At 42.3% G+C, this 26837-nt stretch overlaps 1 protein-coding gene and 1 pseudogene across 12 annotated transcripts in view; both read left to right on the top strand.

The window, feature by feature from the left end:
- Nucleotides 1-26837, top strand: part of NRXN3 (neurexin 3) — a 1698447-nt gene that overhangs the window by 1045528 nt on the left and 626082 nt on the right. The gene's annotated exons all lie outside the window — the stretch shown is intronic.
- LOC119531193 lies at nucleotides 17498-19032 on the top strand (annotated as a pseudogene).

The raw sequence follows: 26837 nt of genomic DNA, 5'->3' as shown, positions 1-26837 counted from the left end.
CCCAGGAGCAGGGGAACAGCAGATGCCGGCCACCTGCCTTCCCAGCTGACAGAGGTGTTCCAGATGCCATCAGCCATTCTTCAATGAAGGTATCATCTTGTTGATGCCTTGGTTTGGACACTTTTATGACCATAGAACTGTAAATTTGTAGCCAAATAAACCCCCTTTATAAAAGCCAATCCATTTCTGGTGTTTTGCAGTATTAGCAAACCAGAACAGCTGCTCAAGCAAATACCATGCAATAGTTCGGCTTAAACAATGGGAGTATATTTGCTCATGATTTTGAGGTTAAGAACAAGTCCAAATCAAGGCACCATCAAGGTGATGCTTTCTCCTTGAAGACTGTGGTATTCTGGGGCTGGCTTCTCGCAATTCTTGGTCCTTAGCTTGTCACATGGCAAGCAAGGCAATGCCTCCTGGTCTCTCCCTTCTCTTCCGGTTTTGTTGATGTTCAGCTTCTGCCTGCTCACTCTGGTGTTCTCTCTGTCTGAATTTCATTCTCTTTTAAAGGACTCCAGTAATAGGATTAAGACTGATTGCAGTGGACCACACCTAAACTGAAATAACCTCATCAAAAGGTTCTCCTTACAATATGCTCATGCCCACAGGAATGGATTAAGTTTAAGAACATGGTTTTCTGGGGCATGTATAACTCCAAACTACCACAGGCACTATGGAAGTTTTTCATTACTGAGGAAATTGAGAATAACATAAATATTTATCCATGTGTGGTCCCACTTCTATGCTAGTGCCTTTTCCACTATGTGTTAGATATAATAATCTTTATGTAGTGACACTATATTAGTAGAGGGAAGGAGACATTGTAGAGTGTGGTCAGGGAGGACGATATTCTACATCAGCAGGGATTCCTCCAAAAAAGGATAAAATGAGGCACAAAACAAAACTAACAGTTATCAACCTGGAGGAGAATAAAATAGTAACTAAATAATAAGTTACAGGCATGAAGTCCCAGTCTTTACAAAATATGCACTTGGCTAAACATTCTAAATATACCAAATGGAAGACTGGATCAATTTCTAGATTTTACTTTGATCTTTTGTTTCTTTACCTTACTCTGATATCTTTTTTAAAAACGGTCCTATACTTACTTTATTTCATCCTGGTTCCTTGTTGAAAACTTAAAATCATAGCTAGATGGCTCTTACCTTCTTTTTCTTCACTTTGAATCTGTTTTTATGATGAAGTCAGTGATTTCCCTTTTCCACTACATCTTTAAAGTCAGCACAAAGTTTTGTTTTCCTGGATCATGTGGAGGATATAATAGGTATTTAGGATAAGAAGACATTTATGTTAAGTGGTAAAATTTACCAAGGGAATAGGAAATATAAGCTTTCTCCTTAAAGAGCTTACCATGAAGTGAAACTTACTTTTTTTTATGAAGCAACCTTAGAAAATGTACATCCTCATTGTTGGGAGTATACACGGGTATGCTTTGTGGAAAATATCTCAGTCGTGATTCCAAACTTCACCTTTTGGAAGGAGTGACATGAAATGTAAATTACATGACCCTTTCTTCAATGAAGGTGGATTCTTATTAGAGGTTATTACTTGGTTGGATAGTTTATGGTAAAAATGAGAGATCCTTTCTCTGATATTTCCAATCTTTGGTGTTACCCCTTTTTATAATCATTGTCCTCAAAATAATCATGCAACTGATAAAATGATAAATATAGTGTTTATTTGTTTATTCATAAATTAATACTTATTTATTTCCTTCAATGTGTGAAGGTAATATGTTAAATGCTGAGACAAAGCTTGGAATAAGATGGACATGGTCCCTGTCTTTATAGAGCTTATATTCTTCTTGACTCAAGGCATATTAGACAGGTAATTACACAATAAATTATGTAAGTACAATTATGATAAGGAAAAGTACAAGATTCTACAAGAGACACTCTAAAGTTTACCACAAAATTCTCTAGTGTTATCAAATACTTACCATTGAAATCTAGTATCATTGATCAAATTGATTTTAAAATGGAAAGTGACTTTGAAAAACATTACCCACCACAAATAGGAGTATGAAGAAATATCTGAGAAATATTCAACAAGGATATCTATTGCTAATAATCAGAATTGATACTATGAAAAGTCTGCATTTTCTAAATTCTGCCATAGGCCAGGTCTATTAAACATAATTTTTAAAATACAATTATTGTTTTTCTCTAAAAACACTTTTCTTCTTCTACATGACTTTAATTCTAATATTTTGTGGTACATTAAACTTTAAATTCATGTATTTGAGTCACTTGTATCTAAATAAATTAAATAATTAGCAAAAAAACACATTAATATGCTTAAAACAGTAACTCTTCTATACTTCAGTTTTCACCATGTGGTATAGCAAGATTTGTACCAGAACTTGCCAGTTCATCCCAAGCACATCTTCCTGTGTTCTGTTATTACCTTAACCCTCACATTCTTGAGTGGCTTTCTATAATATAGATGGACTTATTTTCCAATATGTTTTCATTCAAATGTAAGATGGTTGAATAGAAGGACCAAACCCTACTAAACCCCACAGCAATGAGTAAAATACCATGCATCTCACTGATGCTCAATACACATTTGCATGGAAACTCTTGATTATATGCTCTTTAAATAATATCTGTTTTTCAAATTAGTAATTCTGACAACCAAAAAATAAAACTTTTTGAAATTCCAGTGAAATTCTTAGTCTGAACAACACTAGTCTATAATCCACGCCCACTTTTTTTTTGTACTTTATACTCGTATCCTGGCTGTGTCTCTCACCACCAAACCTCCACCCACTGCCTGCTGTGAACGGCAGGACCTCTCCTTTCAAATTCTTGAGCGAAAGCTGAAGGGATTCCAGCTTCAAGTTTCAAATCCAGAAGGTAGACTTCCGCATTCCAACCTGGAAACAGATCTGGGAACTGCAAATGGTTTTTGAAGCCATCACCAGAAGCAGAGTCCTTAATTAAGTGTCAAATAATTGATAAGGATAGCTCCTGCAATACAAGCTCATTGAAGAAAGTATGTTGGCGGGCTGGATGCTATAATTAGCCCAAACAAGATGTGGAATCTGTAGTGTTTGGGGCTACTGTCCAACAATTTTTAATTTTGTAGTAAAAAAGGAGACAAAGAAGGAAAGGAAACAGAAAGAGCTTGACTTTTGCTTATCTCTGAAAAAAAGATAAGAAGGAAAAAGACCACAAGATAACATTTGAGAAATATGGATAGTAGCTTTGGGTTTCCATTAGCCCTTCCAGAGAGTGGCCTTTAGGAAACCTTTATCATCTCAACCGTCGTGTAATTTGGCAACATACCAATGCTGTCTTTATTGGATACATAGATATTCCTCAAACTAAAATATAATGTCAAATTCCAATTTCATGATAGATACTCATGTAAGGAATATTCTCCCATACATGGTAATGTGAGTTCTTTGGAGGATGATAAAGGACAGGATCTGAACAATATAACAATCCTCTAGCTTAGTAAAGGCTAGAGCTGAGAAGAATGTGTAAAAGAATGAGTGACTGAAGAGAACAATCAAAGAAAAATCTCATCTTTGGGCTACACTATAAATACCATAACATGTTGCTTGTCATCATTGTTGTTTTCCTATCAGGGACAAACCCTTCATTGACAACCCCTATTGAAAATTGCTTCCCAATTTTCCCCTAGCATTCTTAATTTTATTATTTGCGTATGAAAAGATAATGATAATTAAGGATGCTGCTTATTAAAGCAGTTTTTTGTTTATTTTTTATTTTTACATGCACCTCCTGCTAACATCTCCAAGAAATCCAGTTTGGAAAGCAATGATCCAGTCATGACAAAACATATTTTGGAACACCCCAAATATGTTACTGGGTCTTCTCGTGCTTTCAGTAGTTATATTGAAATCATCCTTAAGTTGTAGACAACAGGAAAAAGAATTGTTCCAGTTTCCTAATGCTGCCATTATGCAAAACACCAGAAATGGATTGGCTTTTACAGAGGGGGTTTATTTGGTTACAAATTTACAGTTTGAAGGCCATGAAAACATCCAAACGAAGGCATCAACACAGGTATACCTTCACTGCAGGAAGGTCAATGGCATCTGGAAAACTTCTTTTAGTTGGGAAGGCACGTGGCTGGCATCTGCTGATCCCGGATTGTGTTCCACTCCTCTCTCAGCTCCTGTGCACTCTTCAAAACATTGCTCTTGGGGTGTTTTGCCCTCTCTTAGCTTCTCTGGAGCAAAATGTCAGCAAAAGTCTGCTCTCAATAGCCGTCTCCAAAATGTTTCTCTTGGCTGCAGCTGCTCTGAGGTTCTTCTGTTTGTGAGCCTTTATAGGGCTCCAGTTAACTAATCAAGACCCACTCAGAATGGATGGGGACACACCTCCATGGAAATAATCTAATCAAAGTATTACCCACAGTTGGGTGGGTCATATCTCCATGGAAACACTCAATCAAAGGATACCAACCTAATCAACACTAATACGTCTGCCCCTACAAGATTGCATTAAAAACATGGCATTTTGGGGGACATAATACATCCAAACCAGCACAGGAATCAACTCTCTGAAACTTCATTATTCTTTAAAAAGAACCTCCACTTTAATTATTGGTGAGCAGTGAAAGCTCTCACTTTGATGGTCGTTGTGTTTTGCAATGTGAGGGCATCAGATTCCCCTGTAAAGATAGCCTCCCAAGAAGGGAAGGATCACTCAAACCTAATACACTTCCCAGACATCTCTATTGGCGTTGCTGATTCCTTTCCTCCTGACCCTATAGGGAATCCATGATGTGGACTTTTCTGTATTCAAGCTGGCAAAAGATATAGATCAAACGTTTAAGGCCATTAACAAGAAGTTAAATCAGGAACAACACTAATATAGAAGCATTAATTCAGGTTAAGCGCAAAAAGCATTACAGCATCGATTCTGGCATTTTTTTTTTCTCTGCTCCTAATAGCTTTAAGCATTTGATCTATATGTTTTATGGAACTAAATGAATGGAAATAAACATCTGGACAGATTCCTTCTGATCGAGTTTTCTCCTCACCATTTTTCTGCTTTAGTAGTGAACTGAGTCCACCGACTTTATTCACCTAGAAACACATTAAAAATTTGAGGATTCTGGCCAGAGCACCAAAGTGTATCACTTGGCTTTTCAAGTATGTAAATAATTTCTTTTTGCAAAACTCAAAACCATTGTACCATGATTACAGTTGTAGCATCTCTTTAAAACTGGTAAATTTCCAGAACCAATTAGAGATTTTCATAGGTGGCAGGACACTGTATTTTTATTTTATTAGTAGTGGTAGTAGTACCTAATGTTTATTCCAAGAACTTGGGTTAGTGGCTCAAATTCATTCTCTCATTTAATCCTCACAATATACCTATGAGGTAAAAAACATTATTATCCTCATTTTACAGAAGAGGCATCTGGAGCTAAGCAATACCAAATGACTCTTTCCTTTGGCCTGTGAGTAGAGGTCATCTAGAATAATTCCATTCTCACCATAAAGGTTTACCCTACTAACAGTTAATTAAATTTGCAAGGATTAATGTTTCTAAAAGGGCTGTGGGCATAGGGGGAAATAACATGTTTTTTCAGTACCACATCAGATTTGTATTGTTGATATATCATTACAAGATCATTTTGAATTTTCAACAATGAACCCTTCTTGAATGAGATTGAAGATCATCTCAGCTGTTGTTACTAAATTGTCTCCTCCTTGAAGACATGGGTTATATCTTACATATCCACCACTCCCCATATCTCTGAGGGTGATGCTTTGCATAAAGCAGGAACTCAGGAAGCATTTGTTGAGCATGTGAATGAATACCCAATTCCATACTCAAGCAGGTTGTGACTTGGTTAAACATCAGTGTGTTTTGTTTGCCCTTGATTGGCATAGGGTTGTTACCATTAGAAGTCAGCTAGATTTTCTACCTTGTTATACAGAGGTAATTAGACATGTCTCCTAAGCTCCTTTACTCAACATTGCAAAGAAAATTTTTATGACATGTTTTGAGTCACTATTAAGAGGCTTTGCATATAATGAAAAAGCAACATGGATTTATTTAGTTATTAAAATTATTTATTAAATGTAGTACTTTTGGTAACAAATTCGAAGTGAATCTTTATTGTAAAATTGGTGATGGTTGTGGAGAGTGTCTCACCAAGCAAATGGCCAAGCATTAACAAGTATTTCTACATCTTCTATTTCAGACACCCCAAATCTCTAAATTAGAGATATCTGAAAAACGGCGTTTTGAAGTAAATTTACAAATTTACATTGCCTCTAACCCTTTAGCCTATACAATAGTACTATTCTTTTCCTTAGAATATTCAAGGAAGATGCAAGCTCCAGGAGCTGTCTTCCTGGCGTAATTGCCTTCATATGAAGTTTTTTTTTTTCCCCATAGGGCACTCACCCATGGATATGTGGTTAATGACTCTCCAGTAAAAGACAATTTGTTCCCCAAAATAAGGTCATCGAGACAATTGAATCAAATGACTTCAAACTCTCCCTAAATCCACTGCATTTTTGAATAGTTCTGTTGGTCATTATGTACAGTTGACTTTGGGTGGTGTTAGGTCTTGCTCCTTTGGCCTTTGTGCAGGGATGATGTGCTTGTTCTTGGAGGTGACAATGAAAGAGAGAGGGATGCAGAGAGTAGGAGACAGAAAAGGAAGGGATTAAGTGTCCGGCGCTGCCCCGCTCGGTCCCCGGTTCCCGGCCGGCGAGGGGAAACAGGGAAGGAGAGAGAGAGATGCAGACTGCGCGAACTAACCTGGTCATGAATCACGACTCGAACCACACGGCAGTTGTGAAAGCAAGCCCTTTACTACAGCTAGATGAACATTCTGTGTTACTGGTTCCCACACGGGGCACGGCGCCTCGTGGGAGAGCAGCCTCGATGTGGCCGTCAGGCACGGCTCCTTGTGGGCTGTCTCACCCTACCCCGTCCGGGTAAGACCTTTTATACACAATTAACAACCAATAAGCTTCTAGGCTAGTATCGCGTATACAGGATTTCGATTGGTAGGAGCGGGTGGCGGATACATGCGTCACTATGCGGAAACAGGATGCAGGCGCCATCTTGGCTCACTCGATGGGCGGGGGTAACTCTAGAGCAGGCTGCAGCGCATACGCTAGGCCCGATTCGGGAGGCGGCTTTCCACATCTCCCCCTTTCTTATTTATTTTTGACCCAGTGTCTCCAGTGATGAGCGTGCTCCCGTGAACCCAAATGGTTCACAACCTCTTTGGTGCTTTGGGGAGTCTGGACTAGGCCTCAGCCATCCAGCGGCGGAGCCTCTAGCACCAACCAGAATGCTCACGTCATATGGAGACCAGAGAGTCCGTAAGCTGGAAGCAACGTGACTCTCCCTGCAGTGCTTTGCCTGGCAACTGGGGAACAACGACGGGGGCAGGAACAGCAGTAACCAGAGTCGGGGGTGTCACTAGGTGTCTCTGTGCAATGGCTAGGGTCCAGTCTGGCCACAACTAGGACTCTGCCCTAGAGACCCACCTGAGACAAAATTATGACTACTGGTGTCGCCTTTTACACCCGAGAAACAGCCATGCGATTCGCTACAAATTTTGCTCCAAAGCGCCCCACCTGAGGCGACCAGGAAGGGGTATGGTTAATAAATCGGTCACTATCGGGGGTAACAGAGGTGGGAGTCATAGCCATCATAGTGGTAACACGCAATTGCTGCTGCACTTGAAACAGGCGTTCTAGCAAACATTTAACAACGACTAATCCCACCAATAATCCCACTGCAATGAGGATCCAATTAGTTAAATTGGGCCAAGAGAACCAGGAAGAAACACTGTGCAATAGTTTCTGTAGAACCTCGCCTAACCCGGAGAGATCGACTTTAACGGGTTTTAACTTGATCCCCCCAATTGTGTCTAAACTAGATTCCACCTGTTGGGAGAGATTAACAAATTCAGGAAAATATGACCTTTTCAGCCAATCAGAGACTCTGGAAATGCTTCCGGTCACGTTGGCCCTGACAGGAGTGACACAGAGTTTAACCGTAAGCCACCGGGTGTCACATGTTTGCTGAAGCACTCTCCAGAGTCCATCTATTTCCAGTCCAAGTTCATCTATCTCCGCTTGGAGTTTCTGAATGGCCTGGAAATTTAAGTTCAGCATCTGATTGTGGCGGCGTAGCACGTCTCGGGTAAGGTTGACCAAGCCATTTACCATTTCCATCGTTATGGCGAGCTGCCGATCTGTCCATGCTTGTAGCACAGCCTGCCCGATCGTTGGGACAAACAAAGAGGAAGCTACACTGGCAGCATTCGATAGCCATTCTTTTATGCCTCTTGGACGCCTAGACTTAGAGAAGGGGATATTGTTAAGTGAAACAACTTGAGAAACAGGGCCAACCCAGTCAGTTGCCTTGACGGGGAGCCAGACATAACTTGGGCGATACACTAGGATAGCGGGGGCGGCGAGGCATCCGGGTCTTTGGAACGGTTGCAGACTGTAGGAGCAAGCCCAGTTTCACAAGTAGCATTCGCCGCAACTGTGGTGTTGACAACCTTGACAGAGAGGTTAGCAAAAGAGAGGATCAGTGTGTCATTGGTGAGGGGGAAGGACTCGTTGAAGCTTGTGGAGGAAATATAGTTCCACTAAAAAGAAAAAGGCAGATTAGAAGGATTGCTATAGGAGAGCAAAGAACAGAGTTACCGATCCTCTTTTTGGGCAACCGCGGGGTGGTCAGTCCTACTATTATCGTCTTGTCGGTCGTCGCCATCATCAGCAGGGTCGGAGGCTTGGTCTAATGGTTCAGGTTGTATATTCGTTGGCGTTTCTGACAGCTGTTCCTTGGCTTCTTCAGGTGATGTCACGGTTCTCACCAGTCTTTCCGGAACCCACACTGGTTGACGTCCTGGTTCCTGGGGAAAAACACAAACAGAGCCTCTGGCCCAGCTGAGCACCGGGTCAGGGCCTTTCCACTGCCCCGACAGGACATCCTTCCAACGGACTAGACCTCTATGCGGAGGACTCGGGGTGGTGTGTTGCAGGGCAGGTGTCATTCCTTGTGAATTTTCGTTTAAAAAATTATATGTGAGCAAGGCTACAGACAGTCGAGCTTTTGGGGACAGGCCGTGGCCTATACCCTCTTTCTGTTTTTTAAGCAAGTCTTTGAGAGATCTGTGCGCTCTTTCAATGACTCCTTGCCCCTGAGGGTTATAGGGGATGCCATGTTTTAATTGGACATCCATGTTGTCACAAAATTTTTGGAAGGATTTACTAGTGTAGGCAGGCCCGTTATCCGTCTTTAACGTCTTTGGCTTACCCCAAGCTGCCCATGCAGCAAGGCAGTGTGCAATGACGTGGGAGACTCTTTCTCCTGGTTCAGCAGAGGCAAATAAAACTTGGGAGCATGTGTCCACCGACACATGTAAGTACTTGATCTTACCATACTCTGAATGATGAGTGACATCCATCTGCCAAGTATCCCCTGGGGTGAGACCCCTAGGGTTGACCCCAACCGAGGGGACTGCTCTCTGCTCTGCACAATTGTTGCAGGCTCGGACAATATCTCGAGCAGCTGCACGTGGTATGCTGAACCGCTTAGCTAGGGTACCTGCATTGATGTGAAACTTGGCATGGAATTCTCGGGCTTGTTGATACGGTACCAACGTCGGAAAGATGTGCAGCTGTCGAGTGGCTACATCTGCGCTATGGTTCCCCTGGGCCATAGGGCCAGGCAAACCTGTGTGGGCTCTAATATGGGTTATGTAAAAAGGGTGTTGCCTGGTCCATATAACCTCCTGTAGTTTGGCAAAGAACGTCCTTACTGTAGAGGAATGTTTAACAATGCCCACCGTTTCTAAAATTTGTACAGAGTTCACAACATAAGCAGAATCCGAGACGACATTTAAGGGCTCGGAAAGGCTTTCCAGGACTGCAATGATAACCTGCAGTTCTACCCATTGAGGCTTTTGTGGTTGGAAGAGCACTGTTTTAGGAGTGTCCCCCTCCACACAATACGCCCCTGTTCCAGAGCTGGAGCCGTCCGTGTATACGGTGGGGGCGCCTGCTAGTGGCCTAGGAGAGGTTACTTTGGGAAAAATCACTGGGTGCCGGGTGACAAACTGCAAGAGAGGAGCCTTAGGGAACTGATTGTTAATGGGACCAAGAAATGTACACCGGAGAATGGCCCATTGATCTATGCATCCGGTGAGTATCTCAAGCTGCTGGGAAGAATAAGGCACCCTGAGATTTTTGGGCTGCTGACCGAAATGCTGCACAGCCCTTTTAATGCATTCTAGGGCCAAGTCTGCAACCGCTGTAGGATAGTGCTCTAGGACTTTTTTGGGGGAAACTCCAGGGTGGACCCAGAGCAGCGGCCCCCGCTGCCACAGTACCGCAGTGGGCTGTAATTCTGTCGGCAGCACGCAGGCTTCAAAAGGCTCATCAGGGTCTATTCTCTTCAATGCAGCGCCACTGAGCGCCTGTTCCACCTGGCATAGTGCTCGCCTTGCCTCTGGAGTGAAGCTTCGAGGTGAGTTTATATTAGAATCCCCCTTCAACAGGTCGAACAAAGGTGTTAGTTTGACATTGGGTATTTTTAGGTATGGACGGATCCAATTGATATCCCCCATGAGTTTTTGTAGATCATTGAGAGTGTGTATATTGTCTAGCCTGAGAGACACCTTTTGGGGGGAAACATGAGTGGGTGCGACTTTCGCCCCCAGGAAAGTGGTAATGTCAGTCATTTGGATTTTTTCAGGGGCAATCTCTAGGTTAGCTTCTCTAAGACTAAGGACTAAATGTGACAAAACTGTTTTAAGAAGATCTGTGTCTCTATGGGCTAAGAGAATGTCATCCATATAATGGATGATTTTCACTTGAGGGAACTGCTGCCGAGTGCTAGCTAGCTTCGCAGCGACATACAGCTGGCACATGGTAGGACTATTAGCCATGCCTTGGGGCAGGACTGTCCATTCAAAGCGTTGACAGGGCTCCTCTTGATTACTAGAGGGCACAGTAAAGGCAAACTTAGGGGTGTCTTCAGGGTGGAGCGGAATAGAAAAGAAGCAATCTTTCAGATCTATGATGAAAATCGACCAGTGCTCCGGTAATGCCGAGAGGAGGGGCAGTCCCATCTGAACGGGCCCTAAAGGCTCCATGCAATCGTTAATAGCTCTTAGATCATGTAGCAGTCTCCATTTACCAGATTTCTTTTTTATTACGAATATAGGGGTGTTCCACGGTGACGTGGAAGGGGCGATATGGCCCTTTTCTAGTTGTTCTGATACTAGGGCGTGCAACGCTGCAAGTTTTTCCTGTGGCAAGGGCCACTGAGGCACCCACACCGGAGCCTCGGTTTTCCATTTTAGTTTTATAGGTGTGGGTGGGAATCTCTCCTCAGTGGCCCCTATGAAAAACCCAAGCCTCGTCTGTCAGACTTGGGGGCAGCTTGTATAGGCTCCGCACGTCCGTGCAGTGAAGCTCCTAAACCCTTGCCGGGGGTATACCCCATTTCTTTTAGCAGTCGCTTAGAGGTTGGGGAGTAGCCGCTAATTAAAGTAACGTCCATTTGGGTCAGAATGTCTCTTCCCCACAAAGACACAGGCAGGGCTAATACATAAGGCTGGAAACTGCCTTGGTGTCCTTCTTCATCGGCCCAATGAAGGGCAGCTGCACTGAGCATGGGCGCTGAAATTTGGCCTATTCCTCTAATGGGCTCTTCCGCCCTGCTCGTTGGCCAGGTGGGGGGCCATTCTTGTTGTCTTATGATAGACCGATCGGCCCCTGTATCGAGCAGGCCCAAGAAAGATCTGCCTTGCACCTTAATGGTTAGCATAGGTCGAGACTCCAGGGACATATGGAGTCCCTCAAAAATCGCTCCACTGGATCCGAACCCTTTTTCCCCTCTCTGTCTGATTCTGCTTGGAAAGACTGCATGTAAGCTGGGTAAGAGCAGGAGCTGCGCCAGCTTATCACCTTCTGCAATGACTAAGGTGCCCCGCTGAGATTGAACCATAACTTGGGCACGGCCTGTGAAATCTGAATCTACAAGTCCTGGTATAACTGTTAATCCTTTCAGGGCCGTGGATGCTCTTCCCAATATGAGCCCTACAGTACCAGCCGGTAAGGGCCCCTTGAAGGAGGTCCCTACTAACTGGACACCCATGGAGGGGGTTAGTACGAGTCTGGAGGTGGCACAGAGGTCCAGTCCTGCTGAGCCGGGGGACGCACGAATTTGATCGGATCCTGTGTTGTCGAATGGCATGCAAGGGGGTCCGTCGAAAGGGCGGACCCCCTCTTCCCGTTTTTTGGAATCTGCTCGGGGCGGCCAGAGAGGCGTCTACCCTGCGCATCGAAAACCGATTTACAGTCTTCTGCGCGGTGGGGGCCTTTGTGGCAACGGCCACACGGCCTGGTTGCTGCACCTGGTTCGCCAAACCGTTGAGTGGCAGGGGGTTGACGTCTATTGGGACAATCTCTCTTAAAGTGCCCTGATTGGCCACAGCCATAGCACCCGTTAGACTTTGCCCCTAAGGTTCTCGGGCTTTTTGTAGCCACCTGTAGGGAGCTGGCTAGCATGGCAGCTAGACCTGCATTAGTTAAAGGGCTGCCAGCATCTCTACAGAGCCTGACCCACTCTGTCAAATTTTTTGCTCTGTTTTGTGCCAGGATAACTTTGCACTCCTTGTTGCACTGCTCAAAAATCATTTGCTTAACCACAGTCTCTGCTACTCCTGGATCTGAGAAGATTCTCTCAGCTGCGGTTTGCATCCTGGCTACAAAATCCGCAAATGGTTCTGTGGGGCCTTGGTGTATATTGCTGAGTGAGGCCTGAGCCTCTCCCTCACCTGTTAGCTTTTTCCAGGCACCCACAAAACAGCGGAAGATCTGGGCATAGACCTCTTGTGGGAAACCCGTTTGGTTCTGGGCATGGGCGCCTCTCCCCAACAGCATGTCAGCATTCCACCCGCCACGTCTCCCCGCCGCATTCCTTGCGGCCTGCTCTTCAGCTAACTCCTCAAACCATGCTTTCCAATCTATGAATCGGCCTGACGGCAAGCAAGCACGGGCTAGCTGAAAAATATCTGCGGGTGTATGATTTAGAGCAGAGAGGTTCTCGATCATGTTCAAGGTATAAGGGGCATTGGGGCCATACTGATGGACGGCCTGCCTCAATTCCCTCAATAGTTTGTAATCATATGATTCGTGCCGATTGCCACCTTGGGGATTGATAATAACCGGGTACATTTCTGAGACTGGCTGCGGCTCAAGTGGCTGGTAGCCACCCAGCATGCCAAAAGGTCTAAATGTTGTGAAAGGGTTCCATCTCCAGAAATGTCTCCCACCACTACCTAATGGCAAAGGGTCCTGAGGGCCTGTATACTCGGGCGGGGGGTACGGCAAAGGTTGCCCCTCCCCTGACCGACCCATCGGGGTTTCCGGGTCTGGCAGCAAAGGATAATTACATTTACTGGGCATGGCCACTAGAGGGAGCTCTCGGCAAGGTCCTTTGGTGGGACCGCCCAAGGCGTCAGTTGGGAGCTGGGGTGTCCCTGGGGGTGCAGCGGTAGACATTGGCGGGGCGGAAGGCCGCACGGGTGTGGCGGGAGGCTCCTCCCACTCAATTAGCGGGGATGCTTCCGCCTTCTCGTCAGTATCGCTATCTGACTCTGAGTCAGAGTCACTGGACTCCGGCGGTTTGCCCTTACAGGAGCCGTCCGCTGACGAAACTGACTGGGTTTCTTGGAGCGCGCACCGTGCTTCTTGCAAGACAGAGGACGGGCTTAGGCCGGTAGCCGATTCTAGTTCAAGGACCGCACGGTCGGTCTCCCATATGGGTACTAGAATCGGGTCCATACACACGCCCGTCTGGCGCGCTCGGTCTATGTCGCGACCGAGCTTCATCCAAGAGGGTAGGCTAAGGCTGCCGGTGCAGGCAAACCAAGGGGCAAAAGTATCAACATCATCAAGAAAACGCTGAAGGGAGCTTTTCCTGACCGAGATACCCCGTTGTTTCAAAAGGTTCTTTAAGGGAGCTAAGAGAGGTGAACTTCCGGACTGCCCCATGATTGCAGTCGGCACTATACTTCAGTCACTCGGAGAGCTCTTCCGAGTCCCCCGGGGTCACCTGAAAACCCACGGGCCCTAACTATCATGTAATAAGACGCACTCACCTTCTCGCATTGATCAGGCGCGGGAAGTCCGCCGTAAGCTCGACGCGCAGCGCTGCTCTCCTCACAGAGGGACCGTCGAGAGCGAGGCAGGAGGAGGAGCTTCCCCGTACGGGCCACCACTTGTCCGGCGCTGCCCCGCTCGGTCCCCGGTTCCCGGCCGGCGAGGGGAAACAGGGAAGGAGAGAGAGAGATGCAGACTGCGCGAACTAACCTGGTCATGAATCACGACTCGAACCACACGGCAGTTGTGAAAGCAAGCCCTTTACTACAGCTAGATGAACATTCTGTGTTACTGGTTCCCACACGGGGCACGGCGCCTCGTGGGAGAGCAGCCTCGATGTGGCCGTCAGGCACGGCTCCTTGTGGGCTGTCTCACCCTACCCCGTCCGGGTAAGACCTTTTATACACAATTAACAACCAATAAGCTTCTAGGCTAGTATCGCGTATACAGGATTTCGATTGGTAGGAGCGGGTGGCGGATACATGCGTCACTATGCGGAAACAGGATGCAGGCGCCATCTTGGCTCACTCGATGGGCGGGGGTAACTCTAGAGCAGGCTGCAGCGCATACGCTAGGCCCGATTCGGGAGGCGGCTTTCCACAATTAAGCAGCAATCCCAGAAAACTGAAAATGGAGAATTTCCCAAGCAAAGTTCAAGTCATCTCTAGCTCTGAGTATTGCCTTTACTTTTGTACTAAAGACTTTTTCCTGAATCCCTTCCTAACAAGATATATGCAATGTAGGCCTGTGTTTAACTTTCTGCAGTGACACATAACAGTGAAAACTGTAAGTCAGTCTATGGTGAGTGCAATCCCACATTATGTCATGCATAGAAAAATACTTGTACAACTATATACATATATAATCTACTCCACGGTGACAATAAAAACATATTTATCAATTCATTAAAGGGGAGTTAGGTTTTTTATGTCTATCCACATGTATTATTCTGTACTTTTTCTCTTCTTTGAGAAAGATTTCCCTGAAGACAATATTTATGACAGGGTAGGAATTTACATTACTTTTGGATATATGTTCTGACTAGGAACACATTGCATTTTGAAGTTGGGCTACATTGGTTATTTCTAGAAAAAGCCTCTAAAGGGAAATAATGTTTCATCTACTCATTTGCTCACATTTCCCCATAATTTTCTGTGATGGCTATTGCCAACAATCTTTATGGATTAGATATTATGTCAAAAGGGAGGAAGAGACACTCTTGCCATGGAGATATTTGAATTAAATTGAAAAGGTCCATAATTCTTATTGATAATTTTCTTTATTGTGATCATGCCATTCTTGACAGTCAGCAAAATATCAGCTTTTTCCCATTTAATAGATTTCCTCTTCTTTTTTCCTCCCCCCACAGACATTATTTCCCCAGGGCCCATGACACTGCACAAATTTAGTGCTCAATAAGACTTTGTTGAAAAAAAATGAATTAAACATACTTTGAAACTGCAGTCCTTATTTTAAAGGCATTGGGCTTTTTAAAATGTAGGATTAATCACCAGGTCATTCTTCTGTGGACACTTAGTGGTGGCTATTTCCTGGAATACAGGATTCATTAGGGCCATTGCTAGCGTTTGGATGTCTTCATGGTCTTGATGTGTTAGTGAAGGTGAATGTCCAAACTCTAAATTTCTTGCTTCTCTGAACTCTCCAAGATTATATATCCAAAAGGCCACAGGCATTTCAGTCACTAATACAGAGAATCCCCGACAAAGCAAATCATTCTGGAGTTTCTCTAGAATTCAGAATCTCTTGGTGGAGATATATGGAGGAGGAAGGGGCACCTTGTTTTGGTTATTCAAAACCTCTTCTTTCTAATCTGAACCTTCTATTGAAGTGTTTTGTTTTGTTTTGTTTTGTTTTGTTTTGTTTTGTTTTTGCCAGGGCTTGGTCCAACATGGAGCTCCTCTACCTGGCAATCTTTGCCCCCCAGTTCCATGTTGAGCTGACAGAAACTTTGTTCGGCTTGCTTCACTGTCTGAGAGCTATCCCTGCATAATCTTGGTTCTGCCCTTTTTCCTGTTCCAGGTATATTTCACTGATAAAACTTTTTTTTTTTTTAACAAACATTCCCCATTTCTCCCTACTCCCATCTCCCAGTTGGGGGTTGAATCATGTCTCCCCTCCAAAGGCATGTTCAGATTTCAACCCCTGGTCCTGTGGGTGTGGATTCACTATAAATAGGATATTTGAAGATGTTATTAGTTAAAGTGTGCCCAAGTGGAATGAGGATGGACCTTAATCCAGTATGGCTGAGGTTATTCTAGGCAAAGGAAATTGGACACAGAAGAAGCAGCCAATGGGAAAAGACTGAAGCTAAAAGTCTATGGCACCCAGAAGAGAAAGGAGAAGATGCCATCAGTATATTGTCATGTAATCTAACCCCCAAAATTGCCAGGCAGCCAAAAACATATGGACCCCAGGAGGAAAGAGGCCTTCTAGCCTCTGAAACCATAAGCCAATAAGTTCCTGTTGTTAATGCAACCTATTATATGGTATTTAATTTAGCAGCTAGGAAATTAAAACATTTCACCTCCCCCTGTTAATTTCTAATCAGCTTTCTATCTTGTAAGTCTGCTATATCTAGTCATCTCTTATAAGGAATATCATACATTTTTAGTCCTTATATGTCTTGCTTATTTCACTGAGCATAATGTCTTCAAGGTTCTCCCATGTTGCAATGTGGCAGCATGTCTCATAACTTCTTTTCCTATGTCCAAATAATATTCCATTGTATATATGTGCCACATTTTGCTTATTTGTTGATGGATATTTGAGTTGTTTCCAGCTTTTGGCTATGATGAGTAACTTATACATTGGTGTACAATTGTCTGTTTGTGACCCCATTTTACTCTCTTTATGTATATACCTAGAAGTGGGATTGTTGGGTCAAATGATGATTCTATAATTAACTTTTTGAGGAACCACCATATTGCTTTCCACAGTGGCTATATCATTTTACATTCTCACCAACAATGCATTAAAGGTCCAATTTTTCTGCATCTTCTCTAACACTTCCTTTCTGTTTTTATTATTAGTTTTTTAATAATAGCCATCTTTGTGGATATGAAGTGATATTTCATTGTAGTTTTATTTTGCATTTTGCTAATGGCTAATGATTCTTGAGCATCTCTTCATGTGTTTCTTGGCCATTTGCATATCTTCCTTGAAAAAATATCTACTCATTTTTAAATTGGGTTGTTTTTCTTTTTGTTGTTGAATTGTAGCTCTTCATATATTTTGGATATTAAACCCTATCTGATATATAGTTTGAAACTATTTTATCTGTAGATTGTCTTTCACTTTTTTGTTGATTTACTTGGATGCACAGAAGTTTTAAATTTTGATGGAATCAAATTTCTCTTGTTCCTTGCACTTTTATTGCCATATGGAAGAATCCATAGCTGAATCCCAGGTCATGAATGTTTGCTTCTATGTTATCATCTAAGAGTTTTATAGTTTTAACTCTTATATTTAGGTCCTTGGTTCCTTTTGAGATGATTTTTGTATATGGTGTGAGGTAGGAGTCTAAATTCTTTCTTCTATGTATGGAAATCCAGTTTTCCCAACTTCATTAAATGTTGAAGAGACTATCATTTCCCTACTACATGTATTTAGCCCCCTTGTCAAAAATCAAGTGACCAAAGGCTGATGCTCTCCTGCCACTGCTGCACTGATGATGGGTACCGGTGCCTCAGAATGGTACCAGCAACTTCCAGGACTTTGGCTCTCAGGAACATGACATAGAAACAACTCATGGTGTGGTCCATGCCACTGTAAGAGCCATACTGAAAGGAAACAGTCTGGTTATTCTGACATATGACGTTTGCCTCAACCATAAATCCTATTTCAATGCTTTCTTTTACTGTGAGGATATGCAACAGATCACTCAGCACTTTGCTTTCTGTCATGCGGACGATCCAGGCCAGCAGGAAGTTGCAATACCCTTTCCCAACATGGTACCAGTACCCCACAATGAATGAACTATCCATAATGCTGCCTGCTGTCTTACCCACTTAAGTATGAAAGATGTCATTGGGATTGGAGTTGGAGCTGGACCTTATATCCTCACCAGATTTGCCCTCAATCATCCTGAGTTTGTGGAAGGCCTTAAGCTCATTAACAGTGATCCCTGTGCTAAAGGCTGGATTGACTGGGCAGCTTCTAAACTCTCATGCCTGACAACTAATGTTGGGGACACTATTTTGGCTCATCACTTTGGGCAAGAAGAGTTGCAGGCCAACCTGGAACTGATACAAACCTACAGACTGCATATTTTCTAAGACATCAACCAAGAAAACCTACAGCTCTTCTTGAATTCCTACAATTGATGCAGAGAACTGGATATTGAAAGACCCATGCCAGGCCAAAATGATAACAGAGAAAAAACATTAAAATGTGCTGCATTATTGGTAGCTGGGGACAGTTCATTTGCAGTTGAGGCTGTGGTTGAATACAACTCTCACCTGGACCCTGTGAAGGCAACTTTACTAAATATGGCAGACTGTGGGCAACTCCTCCAAGTGGTTCAGCCTGGAAATCTCACTGAGGCCTTCAAGTACTTTTTGCAGGGAATGGGCTACGTACTAGCTGCCAGCATGACCTGGCTCATGCAATCGCAAACCCACTCAACCTTCAAGCTCTGCAGAAGTCCCTTCAGCTTGTCTGTTACCAACAATCAGTCAGATGGAACTCAAGAAGCCCCTGAGTCCCCTGATGCCATGGATAGACCCCAGACCATGGAGGTGTCTGCTTAAGCAGATACCCCTCCTCTGGATCATGCAAGTCCAACCTTCTTCAACCCACTACTGCATAATATAACAGTTCATCTATCAATAATAATAATCAAAATAAAAATAAATAAATTGACTATAAAGGTATGGGTCTATTTCTGGACTTGGCTATAAATGTGTAGGTCTAATTCTGGACTTTCAGTTCTGTTCCACTAATTTATTTGTCTTTGTGCCAATATGACACTGTTTTGATTATTGTTGCTTTGTAATAAAATTTGAAATTGGGAAGTGTGAGTCCTCTAACCTTGTCCTTTTTCAATATTGTTCTGGCTATTTGGGGCCCCTTGCAGTTCCATATAAATTTGAGGATTGATTTTCCTATCTATGCAAAACAGGTTGCTGGAACTTGAATAGGAATTGCACTGAATTTGTATGTTACTTGGGTAATATTGGCAGATTAACAATATTAATTCTTCCAATCCATGAACATGGGATGTCTAGTTATTTATTTAGCTCTTCTTTAATTTCTTTCAGCAATGTTTTGTATTTTTGACTCTATCTTGTGGGTTGATGCTATATAAAGCCCAGAAAGACATGTTCTTAAATTTAATCCATTCCTGCGTGTGTGAACCTGTTCTGGTTTGCTAATGCTGCCATTAAGCAAAATACCAGAAGTGGATTGGCTTTTATAAAGAGGGTTTATTTGGTTACAAAGTTACAGTCTTAAGGCCATAAAGTGTCCAAGGTAAGGCACCAGCCATAGGATACCTTCACTGCAGGATGGCCGTTGGTGTCCAGAAAACCTCTGTTAGCTGTGAAGGCACGTAGTTAGCGTCTGCTTGCTGCAAGGTTGCGTTTCAAAATGGCATTCTCCAAAATGTTGCTCTTGGGCATTTTGCCCTCTCTTAGCTGCAGCTCATCTTCAAAATGTCACTTTCAGTTGCTCTGAGCTCCCTCTGTCTGTGAATTCCATAGGAATTTCATAGGATTCCAGTGATCCAATTAACACCCACCCTGAATGTGCAAGGTAACACCTCCATGGAAATTATCCAATTGAACATTTCACTCACAGTTGCTTGAGTCACATCTCCATGGAAACTCTCAAAGGATTCTAAATAATCAACACTATTACATCTGCCCCCATAAGACTGCATCAAAGAACATGGCATTTGGGGGGACATAATACATCCAAACTGGCACAGAACCCATTGTAAGTAGGACATTTGGATGAGGTTACTTCAATTAAGGTATGTGTTGCCCCCAGCCCAATAAAGCTGGGTCTTAATCCTATTACTGGAGTCCTTTATAAGAGAATGAAATTCAGATGCAGAGAGAAAAAAGCCATAGGAAGCAAGAAGCTGAAACAGAACCCAGAAGAGAAGGAAGAGACCACAAGATGCTGCCAAGTGCCTTGCCATGTGACAGGGGAACCAAGGATCGCTGGAAGCCAGCCCCAGAACACCACAGTCTTCGGGGAGAAAGCATCACTTTGATGATGCCTTGATTTAGACTTTTTCCCAGCCTTAAATTTGTGGTCAAGTAAATTCCCATTGTTTAAACCCAACCCACTTCATGGTATTTGCTTCAGCAGCCTAGGAAAATAAAGCCCTATATAATTCTCTTGTAACCTTAGTTAAATTTATTCCACCTAATCTTGGTGGAAGTCTTCAAGATCTTCACGGTTTGCCTTTGTAAAAACTACACATAATCTAGAGCTTGATTATGTGTATTCAGGCATTTAGAAGCTTTTGAGAATGGATACTCATCAGCAAATTTTAAAATGTGGGGTTGTGTACTTTATGAAAGCAAAAAGTCATGCTGGCTCCCAGTCAATATAGAGGAGAATAACTTTGGCTGAAACAAAGATTTGTAAATATTTCCCATAATTGTGCTTCAAAAACAGACAGATCACCGAGGACCAATTTGATCACTTGCTAGTGTGTGGATTATTCCAAGAGGTAGAGAATAAGAAGGGAAGGAACACTAGACTTCCTATAAGGGTCAATTGATGATAAGAATAGTGGGATATAGTTAGGAGTATCTTGAAAACAACAACAAAAACAAAAAGCAAAGCAAACAAAAGGCACAGGCTTTCTATTTCTTTAAACTCTTATTTGAAGCTTCCTATAATATTGACTTTCAGTAATTAAAACTGATGATGTTTTATTGAAGAGCATCTTTCACATGTAGACAGATTTCTTGCTTGTGGAATAGATGTCTGTAAAGTCTACAAACCATGAGTGACATTTATTCAGGAACTCTGTGATACTCAACAGTGTTTCAGCAGGCATTAGCCACGTAGGACTTGGGGTCTCAATAAAATCCTAAGGGATGTGACAAGGGAATTTAATTATATGTTGTGAGCCAAGCTCAACAGAACCCTTTTGGGAATACTGAGAAAAGGGAGGTAAAGAGGGAAACAGAATCACTCTAAAATCTTTAAACTTTTGAATTTTAATGACCTTAGGAATTTATTATTTTTGTGCTTTGCCTAATTAGCAATCATACTTGGAAGGAACTGTATCTTGGTGGAAGTCTTCAAGTTCTTCAAGGTTTGCCTTTGTAAAACTACACATAATCTAAAGCTTGATTGCCAGAAGTATTCAGCATATATCAAACTGGAACATACATGACTGTCCCATAGATCCTCCCATCTTAAGTGAGTCAGGGTCAGTTGTGCCTTGGGTATAGCAACTAGAAACCAAAAGAGGGCAGCAGAGAACTTCCCTAAAGAAAATTCTCTTTTGTGTTCTTTGTGTGAGTGTCAGCTGGGAGTGGTGTGAGTTGTGTGAATATCAGCTGGGAGTGGTGTTCTGAGGATACTGTTCTGTTCTGCCCTTCCACATGAGACATAAACTATGAAGTCATCAAACCAATTTTTCAGAAGGGAAGCTGATATCAGAACACAAGCCAGGCACCAAATCAAAACAATTGTGGAAGCAGGGAATGAGAACTGAACTACAAAGGCATGGCCGATAGCCATAGTAGGAGCAGATCAGAGATTCATGCTCATGTTGAGTAAAAACAACTGGTGCATCCAGAACTGAGATTGGTCTAGTGGCTGCTCTGCAAGAACACAATCTTTGAATGCCGGTGGTTCAGGGTGGCCTGCACACTCCTGTTCACTCTTAACGGAGCCAGAGTGACTGTCCGCATTCTGACTTCCAGCACTACCATGTACCCACTTACTGGCATTTTGGTCTAGTTTTTCCACTGCAGGAAATAAAAAACAGAAAATGCCCGAATATTACAGTGTCATGGGATAGATGGGCAAATATAAGAGCTTTCAAATAGTAGTAAAAACAGTCTCCATTTATTGACAGCTTTCCATTTGCCAGGCAATTGACATAGACTTGAAAATCTTGCAGTAACCCACAAATGGAACAACCCACTGATACTCAAAGAAGTCAAGTGGTTTGCTAAAGCCACACAGCAGGTAACAGTAGAACATGCATTTAGTCATTGATTTGTATCAATTTATGGTCCCTGGACTTTCCATTTAACATGTTACAATGCACATGATAATATTCCACTGGCAGTGGGTAAGTTTGTCCTTCTCCTTACCATCTAGAAAAGTCAAAGTTTAGAAAAATCTCAAATAGAGGTGTTGAGGCAGCTGTAAAATGAAAAGAGAACCAAAAGAGAATGGGCAGTGTTCTTAGATCCTGGTGGCATTTACCTTGTGAATAAGATACAGTGAGTAGGAACATGGGTGCTGGAGCCATAGAGAACTAGACTGGAAGATTGGTTCTGCCACTTACTAGCTGGGCAGCTTGGCCAGATTAATGAATCTCTTTAGGTCTTAGGTTCTTCATCTGTAAAATGTGGGAGCACTGGGGATAATAATGGTTCCTACGTTAGAGACAGTTGCCAAGATTAAAGCAGGTGATTATTGCAGGTTGCTCATGGCAAACATGCCAATATATGGTCACATCATCTTCATCATTATTTCACCAAAGAACCAAGCTGGAGGTCTTGGTTACAGGTAGCCTTCAAGTACAGCATTGAATCTGGCAGCATGAACCCAGCAGAGAAGTATCTGGGGATGGTTCAGGCATCTTTTCTAGTACCCATTTGATATATCAAGCCAATACTATTTAGCATCAATCCAGGGGAGTGAAAAACACTAAAAGATAAACAAATCTCTTCTCTTTCTTAGTTTTTGAATCATTTAAATGCCCTCAGAGGTACCTTCCAGCTCTAAGAATCTGTAATTAACATTTTTTAAGTACTTATTATGTAGAAAGTTTGTCACCGGGGAAGAATGGAGCTGGCACATGGAGAGAAGTGGTGTATGAAAAGACCTGTGTATAATTCTGATATAGAATTAGCTAAAATGATAAACCTACCCTTTGGCTTTGTCATAGAAAGATTTTAAAGAGGATAAGAAAATATACTTGAAAAGAGTTGAACTTTGGAAAGAATGGTGATAATATAAATATGCTGCAGCCTCTAAATAAGAATAGCGATGTTTCAAGGAACGTAAATTAAAGAGAACAGTAAAGGGAAAAGAGAGATGGATTTCACCCTCTGGATCTGACTTTGGTTTTAAATTGCACAGGCAAGAGATTGGTTAGAGAGATTTATTTCAACCTTTAGTAGTTTATTAGAAGTGTCATGGAACAGGGATGTGGTTAAAAAAAGAGAGAAATATGAACAAGCATGAGATTGTCTTGGAATCTAATTTATTTAAATTTAGATTATATTTCTATTGCATTAATCTTTGTATAATCATAGTTCTAAGCACTTTAAGTAAGCTTATGTTGCAGTCCACTTTTCGTTTTGCAAACATTTAGCAATGCTTATTAATTATTGTAAACCCTCAAGGTTTTGCTTTGTGTTTTTAACCATTTAAAAGACCCCTTTCAAAGGAAATTGAGGTTCCAAGTAGCCAAAGCAACTAGTAGGTGGGGAAAAAATTCTATTAAAACACTTGGTTCCAACAAAAGTTGTGTAGAAACATCTTGAGGAGATTAGTGTAGAAAAGAAAAAACAAAACAAGGTGAATGGAGAGGATACATTGGAGAGGTAAGAATCCGGAATGAGTAAATCATTTTCTAATGTGTTTTTCTTAGATGAGAATATCTTGGAATTCCTATCAAAAATGGAACACATATTGCTTACCCCTGAGTAACACTGCCCATTAAAAACTGTCTGATAGTGTCAGTTAGTTCCAGGACAGAATTTTTCAGAATGCAGATGTGATTAATCCAACCCAAACAAGACAATACTGCAAATACATTTAAAGGAATAACTATTTACAAATTTAAAGTTTTGCAAGTGTTTTTAATTTCTTCACTTAGAAAGTGAAGCAATTTATAGTCTAAAGTAATTAGCAACATTTTCAGAGGCTGTGTTTTTATCAAAAATATTTCTGTTAGAGAAATGGGAACTTTGTACGAGAAGTTTCTAGAATCCTTGGATAACCAGAATGCTTATTTGACTCGGACTCAGTTATTGCATTTTCCTAGAATTCCTCTCACCTTTACCTTGCACAGTTTCCAGCAATAACTCTGATTATTTCAACTGATGATGTACATGTGCTTTCTTTGACATGCAAAAGTGCCTGACAGAACTATCTTTTCCTTCTTTCTTTTCCCAGAAAGAAGTAGAAACTGCCTAGCCTTGCGCTACATTGTGAAGCTAACATTTTGTTTGGGGAACTTCAAAATGAAGTATTTGGTGTGTCTCTGGGGCCTCCCTGGAAAGGATTTTCTAATCTAAAGGAGCAATTCTACTTCTGGGACTTTCTAGCACACCAGAAGTAGATGGAGGGTATTTTTACCTGGGTAGTTTGGAGGCCATTTGAGGCTGTGGAAGAAAGTAAGGAAAAGACAAAGATAGCCTTTAGAAGATTCCCACCAAAGAACCCAGAGGTTATGGGGTTTCATTCCTGGGGAGGTTATAGGCAATCAGACCAAAGAGGTTCCAGTGTCTCCAATTACTTTTTGTCATCAATACAGAAAGAAGGCAAGCAGAATATATGTGAAATGTGTGTGCATAAACCTGGATTTGGTTTTCAGAGTCAGACTTTTCTGTACCTTCAGGACTCCCAGATTCACTGGGTCTTCCAGAAAATGAAATACAAATCCTGAGCTGTTTATTTATAGTTTCCAAATTCTCAGATTCTGCCTGTAAGATATCTAATGTGATTAACTGATTTTTCTAATTTAAGGTACAGCTTTTTTCTGTGTAGGAGGCTGTATTGTCACTTTAAAAAAAGGTCTTTCTGCTCTATTTGTCACATTCCCTGTCATTGCCAAGCCTGGTAATTAATCAAGACTCAGTCATGGATGGCTCCTTTTCTCTCCCCTCCCTGCCCTTCCCTTTTCTGCCCAAGTGATGAAGAATGATGTTTCCTCTTGTACCCCTGAGTCCTTGTCCTGAGCACTCAAGCCAGGCCCCATGACGAGAAGTTCCCACTGAGGGCAAAGCACTGGGAATGATAAATGCAACTCCCAGAGTCTAGATGTCAAGGGGTAGACTTCCCGATCATTCCCATGGGCCACCATCGAACTCTACGTGTCAGGAGACCTTTAGGAAAAGAAGAAAAACTGAAAAGGGTCTTGTCCCTGCATTTTCCTTTGTATGGTGACCTAGGTTTTAGCACGATGGAGAAAGCTGCAGATGCCTTTGTAATGAGTCTCCAGTCTTTCCCAAGGTTGTGATACCTGGTCCTCCTCCTACCCACTGACCCACAGTCTCACATGTGGCCACATTCATACCCTCTACTCTTTCTCCAATTTAGTTTTTTCCAAATATCCAGAGGTAAATAAATGAATTAATTAATTAAAAGAATGCTTTAAAGTAATTGACACATCTCCCTTTTTAATTGTATGATTGGTTTATGTCTCTGGATGTTGTAGGACCCACTCTTCAACCTTGTCTAATCAAGGAACTTAGGGAGAGAACTTCCCCACCCATCACAGGATCTGAAACTCTCCTATTGAAGATTCATATTTTGGGGTTAAGATGTTGCTTCTTCAAGAGGCCACGTGAAAATACAAGTGATTCAAAGTAGAATGTGTGATAAAAGACGACCTGATCATACACCCCTACAAATTCCTTTACCAGATCTATTCACCTTGGAGATCACTAGTTGACATTATGGAGCCGAAGAATGGAAAATAAAATGGATAAGTTGAGATGTGTTGAGAAAGAAAAGAATAGTTTCTGAGACTATAGATCCACACTGCCAGGTAGTAAATTCGGGTAGAGGGTTTGAAGAGCATTGGAGAATTAAGGGAGATATTGGCAGATTTAAACAGGCTAAATGAAATGATCTGATGGCCTTGATCCTATCTAATTATGTTTTTCATAGGTATTCCCACATTATGGGTGAATTCAATATTGCCGTTAATATTCTATGGAATATATGGAGCCTCCCCCCTCCCCCACCCATTTTGGAGTTTTGAGTGTATTAGTCAGGTCTTGTTTGCTTGTTTGAACTGGTTTATGCAAAAAAGTGAAACATATTGTAAGGATACAGAGTATCTAGTGACACTCAAATGAGGTCAGGGATGTTACTAATTTGATTCAATTAGCTGTTTCCACAATATGTTAAATAACAAAGAACCATGCAATCTCAGTAGCATAGGATAATAAGCATTTATTTCTCATGGAGCTGTGTGTTGGTTGAGGGTCAGCTATTCCAGGATGGGCTTGGCTAGATGTCTGCTCACCTTCTTTGGGCTCACTCATGGGTCTCAGGGTCAGTTGAGGTTCAGATGTTATAAACTTTGTTCTACTGGGGCAGCTCAACTCCACATCAGTTGTCCTTTTCTTGTGTCTATCTGCTAGGTTGGACATATTCTTCTATTTTTGTAGATTAGTCTTTGCTGTTTCTTGAGCCAAATAGCTATAGGGTAATTCTTGTTCTCAGGTTTGCATCACACCCATCTAAGAGAACAGCCAGATTGGAATTTCCAAGT

The sequence above is a fragment of the Choloepus didactylus genome, chromosome 4, assembly GCF_015220235.1.
Source record: "Choloepus didactylus isolate mChoDid1 chromosome 4, mChoDid1.pri, whole genome shotgun sequence".
NCBI lineage: Eukaryota > Metazoa > Chordata > Mammalia > Pilosa > Megalonychidae > Choloepus > Choloepus didactylus.
This window is presented reverse-complemented; position numbering and strand designations above follow the sequence as displayed.